Source organism: Gossypium hirsutum, chromosome A10, assembly GCF_007990345.1.
Source record: "Gossypium hirsutum isolate 1008001.06 chromosome A10, Gossypium_hirsutum_v2.1, whole genome shotgun sequence".
Lineage (NCBI taxonomy): Eukaryota > Viridiplantae > Streptophyta > Magnoliopsida > Malvales > Malvaceae > Gossypium > Gossypium hirsutum.
The window spans coordinates 95709777-95715164 of NC_053433.1; the positions used below are offsets into that span (position 1 = coordinate 95709777).

The window sequence follows — 5388 nt, forward strand, 5'->3', positions numbered from 1 at the left end:
TGTTAACATGAAAACACCTAAAGGGACTATTTTGCATAAGTTGCAAAATAGGTAATAAGTGTGTGAAATAGTGGGATTTTAAGGTTTCTATAAGAGTAAAAAGAGTTTTTCTAGGCTTGAAATATGAAGAAATTCGATAAAAATTGATTTCTGAGCATTGGGGCAAAATGGTCATTTTGTCAAGGTTTAGGGGTAAAATGGTCATTTTACCAAATGCGTGAATTTTGGATTACCTGATTTTATTCAGTGACTAAATGAGTGTATTTTTCTAATATAGATCAAGATTTACCAAATTCGACCCTAGACTGGGGGAAGGCTAAGCAAGTAGATTAATTGACGAGTCGTCTACATTTTGTAACCCGAGGTAAGTCGTATATAAATAGTACAACTACATTGTTACTATATGTGTTTGAATTGTCATTGAATTGATATATCATGAACTGGTTGATTGTGAATTGAGAATGCATAAATAGAAATTGTGATAGTGGAAATCCCGTGGAACCTTTGGAAATAAACCAGATTTTCAGGCCATGACATTTGGGTCACTTGTGTGAGCTAGTGTAAGACATGTTTGGGACATGCATCGACCACATTATGAGAGCCAGTGTATGACCATGTTTGGGACATGGCATCGGCATTGAGACGAGTTCTAGTGTAAGACATGTCTGGGACATGCATCGGCCTCGAGATGTAAGCCAGAGTGAGACATGTTTGGGACATGCATCGGCTATGAGATGTGTCAGTGTAAGACCATATCTGGGACATGGCATCGGCATGGACATGTGAGAGCTAGTGTAAGACCATGTCTGGGACATGGCGTCGTCCTCAATTTCGATAGTTAGTGTAAAACATGTCTGGGACATGGCATCGACTTGATGAATGAGCTAGTGTAAGACTATGTCTGGGACATGGCATCGGTATTATACCCTATGTTTGAGGCTTAGTGAATATCTGATAGCTTTTCGAATGGTTCAACGGTGAGTGTTATGTTCTAGAGTTAATGAGAAAAGTATAACCGTGTTGTGAATGGTACAGGTACCTAATTGGTACGTATGAGATATGAGCTCCATATATATATAATGTGACTTGTATGGATGGTAGTGAGTAAGTTACATTTATGCCTACTTTGGTGATATGATCATGTTGATTATGAATAAATGTTGTGGTATACTTATTTAGATGCGACTTACTAAGCTTTATGCTTACTCCCTTTCCTTTCCCTTTTCTTCCAGTGCCGCCTAATTAGCATCAAGGATCACCTGAAGTCAGAGATATCGATCACAATATCAGCCGAAACATTGGTATAGTTGGATTTATATTTTTGAATATGACATGTATAGGGTTAGAACTAATTATTTTGAGTCTTTGAGAATTGGCCAAATGTGTTGGCTTGGATAAATCCCACACTTAGTACTAAGCCATGAAAAATGGCTAATATTTATTTTGAGTTTATAAAAGTTGCATTTCATGGTTGAATGATCATCTATGGTGACTAATTTGATTTTGGAAATTATGCTTGTTTTGGTATTGGATGGTTTTTGCATGAAAATAGGTATTCAAGGATGGTAATGAGGCTTGGTAAATAGCCTTATATTGTCCACATGGGTAGACACATGGGCGTGACACACGGTCAGCCCCATGGGCGTGTAGTCCAGCCGTGTGTCCCCTGCACGTAAAAATTTCAAATCAGTATGTATGGTAGTAACCACACGGGCAGAGACACGGCCGTATGTCTCAACCGTGTGGGGGACACGGCCTAGCATACGGGTGTGTGCCATGGCCGTGTGACATTTTGGGGCTACTAACGTCAGAAATAGAATGTCAAGGTTTTTAGACACAGGCTAGAACACGGGCATGTCGTGGCCGTGTGAGGGACACGGGCCATTGACACGGGCGTGTGTATGGCCGTATGAGGGACACGGGCCATTGACACGGGGGTGTGTATGGCCGTGTGAAAACCCTTGTAGGTGTGGATTAGAAATTAATTCTACACGGGTTAGGGACACGGGCGTGTCCCAGGGTACTTAGGCCGTGTGAACCACATGGGCCATTAGTACGACCATGTCAAAAAGGTCACACGGGCGTGTTACCTTTCCACACGGGCGCGTGCCCTGTTTTATAAGCAAAATTTCTAAGGTTGGTTTAAGGACCCTGAATGGTTCCAAATAGTTTTTAATGGTCGATTTGGGGCTCGTAGGCCCATAATAAGAAGTTTAAAGTAGAAATTCAAGAAGTTTAAAGTCTCGGTGACTTTAGGTTATTCGAATGCATGAGATCAGGTTAGGTAATGCCTTGTACTCCGTCCCGGCGTGGGTTACGAGTATAGGGTGTTACATTGGTGCCATTGATTTTCATTCTTTCCACCATCTTCCTTAATTATTTTATTGTGTTCTTCTCTTTGTTCCACTATTAATATTTTTTCGATTCTAATAAGTTGGAGTCACTTCTTTTGTTCTGAAATTTTTGTCAATTGACATTCTTTAGAGTCGTTTGCTTTCCCATATTTTTGGTTATTGAAAATTTGAAGCCAGTGAGGGGTAAGTGCTGCTTTTTCAAGTTTTAGATTAGTCTATATGACTATTTTATTTTAGGTATGATCGAAATCTTTATAGATTGGTGTGTAAATGTCATTGAGATTTTAGTTTAGTTGAGTAGAGAAGAATTGGTCGATATTTGGTGCTACAAATTATGTATTTAGGTGTGTGTTCTTAAACACATGTGATTAGGGATGTTTTTCATCCTGATTTTCGTGAGTTACAAAAAGATTTGGGATGGTATTTGGACCACACGGGGGCAACACATAGGTGGTCCACACGGCTGTGTGCCACTTTAGAAACTAGGTAAATTTGTGAGCAGCTGGTCTGGAGTGGGTAACACGGGCTGTAACACCCCAAACCCGACTCAGACGTTACGCCGAATCTGGCGTGTCACATTGAAGAGTTACTAGAAAAGTCATGTTTTATCTAAAGTCTTTCTTAGTGTTTAAAGAATATCTTCGTTAAAGATTAAAGTGAATGGAAGCTGTGCACCAGGTAGGAAGCCAAAAAAGAGGAGGTGAGTCTATTGGATTGCTTAAGTACCAAGCTCTTCATGGATCCAATCCTAGACATGTACACATCCATTGCCACACTTAAAGCATATTACTTGTCCACGAACAACAAATTAAGTTTAAGTCCATTTAAAATATTTATTTCCTTTGAAAACATTTACGTTGCGAAAGCTTTGGTCGGTAATCGTGATATTTTGAAAATAAGTAACTTTTATAAAACACGCCCTAGAGCTAACCAATTGAATAACCCACAATATTAAAAATAATAAAAAGAGCGGCCTTATTACAACTTAAACCAGAATAAAAATAATCAAAATAATAAATGCAAAACTTATTTTAAAGAAAATAGAAACTTAATCTTCGTGGCCACTCTGAATCTCGCCCAGCTCCAAGTCCACCAACTAGGGCTCACCTGCAAGGATGGAAGAGAAAGGGGGTGAGTTTGGAAAACTCAGTGTGTAAAGTATCCCAACCAGAGCCCAAATCAGTTCAAGCTTTACTGGGCCTAAGCCCTATTCAGAAATCAGTGTTAACTGGGCCTTAGCCCATATCAATATTAATCTGGGCCATAGCCCTTTACAGTATCAGAGTATTTTGGGCCTAGCCCATATCAGTATCAATCTGGGCCGTAGCCCTATTACAAGTCGAGATATATTGGGCCTTGGCCATATTAACACAGTTGGGCCCATTTCAATACAGTTGGCCCATAACAAAACAGCCTCATATGATTAATGCATGATAACCCCATCCAACCCTGCACTTGCCTCCATCCATCCCTACACTTCCTGTGGGGAATAAATCACCCACGCCATCCCTATACTTACAGTGTTAGCACCGGTTGCGACGCTAATTATAATCCGCAGTAAAGCTGCTTATATCAGAATATGTGGCACAGCCACCAGAACGGGTTCTTCCTCCATAACATAACCCAGATCCCATGCAACAGATATACATGTCATGGCATACAACAAACAGAATCAGAATATCATGCATTTCAGTCAAAATTAACCCTAGGGGTATAACGGTCATTTTGCACCTAGGGGTAAAATGGTAATTTTCATACTTAGGGGTATTTTAGTAAAATTCACTATTTTAGGGTTTACATACATCCTACAACCGTTAACGCATCAACAGAAACACTTACCGAGCGTCTTTACTGAATTGGGCCCGTTGGCCCATTAACCCGTTTTCGGCCTATTAAGCCCAAATATACCGAAGTGCACGAAATTGCGCACTCTGCAATCATACTGCTTTAGATTACCAAAACTAACAAACAACCATCTCACGAGCGCTCGCACGCTCGCAAGTTCACAAAATGCTGGCTTTTCGGCATTTCGGCTTTTCGGCTTTTGCCGATCTAGTCTATGAGTGGGTGTCGTTTACACACCTATTTTTCGACGAAACGTTGACGAGTTCCACACATGAGTTGCCTACAATCAGTTACTAACACGTTAAACTATGAATCTATAACAACTTAACACATCAAACCCTTACCATATTTGGCCCTTAACACCTTAGGCACTAAAGTTCTTACCTTTGCCGGAAAAATGGACTAGATCTAATTCTGGTCGTTCCAAATATCCAAGCCCTCGATTAGTAGCCTTTAATCCAAACTAGAGCAAAACAAATCAAATAACACCACTAAACCCTTTTAGTTTAGTCGACAGCCACCCTATGTATTTAGGGGTTTTCAGCTTTTCTTAAACCACAAGATACAAATGGAAAGAAGGTTCGAATACTTACCTAGAGATCTACTCGTTGAAGAACGTTCCAAATACCTTCCTACCCCAGATCCGTTGTGAATCCAACTTAAACGTGTGTAGAAAATAGATCTAAATATTAATTCCCGAATCACTAAAATATAAGGCTTTTCGGCTTTTGGATCTATCTTAGAATATGGCTATTGCGATCTAAAAGAAAAAAAATAGGTGACGATAAGTTCACCATCGAAGAGACAATCAGTAGAGGAAGAGATGTAAGATTAGAGGTTCGGTCTTTTGAAAGATTAAAAGGAAAGGAGATATGGTTTCAACCAAAGGAGTAATCGACAACCAATATTTAAGAAGAAAAAGTTGTTTTAAAAAGAATTTGGCTTCGAGGAAAGAAAATAGAAAAGGAGAGAATTGTTCAGCTTTTGGGAAAAATAGAAAAGAATATGAGCAAAAGAAATAAGATAAGATTAGAATAAAATAAAGTCCTTTTCCAATTTTAATTCCTTCAAAGTTTGAATTTCATTCAAACTCCTAACCGCTGATTGCTGCCTTATCCACCGCTTCATCATGCTGCTAAGAAAAGTTTCGGTCAAACTCTAACTCCCCCCCACGTGAGCAGCAAAATCG

At 39.6% G+C, this 5388-nt stretch overlaps 1 long non-coding RNA gene across 2 annotated transcripts; it reads right to left on the reverse strand.

The window, feature by feature from the left end:
• Positions 1-3408: 3408 nt before the first annotated feature.
• LOC121208445 (uncharacterized) lies at positions 3409-5172 on the reverse strand. Of its 2 annotated transcripts, XR_005903488.1 has the most exons (4): positions 4793-5172; positions 4584-4662; positions 4437-4479; positions 3409-3461 (listed from the first exon to the last, which is right to left on the reverse strand). It is a non-coding gene; the product is annotated as an uncharacterized lncRNA (long non-coding RNA). The 2 variants fall into 2 exon arrangements; XR_005903487.1 differs by lacking the exon at positions 3409-3461 and having other exon boundaries at positions 4319-4479.
• Positions 5173-5388: the final 216 nt, after the last annotated feature.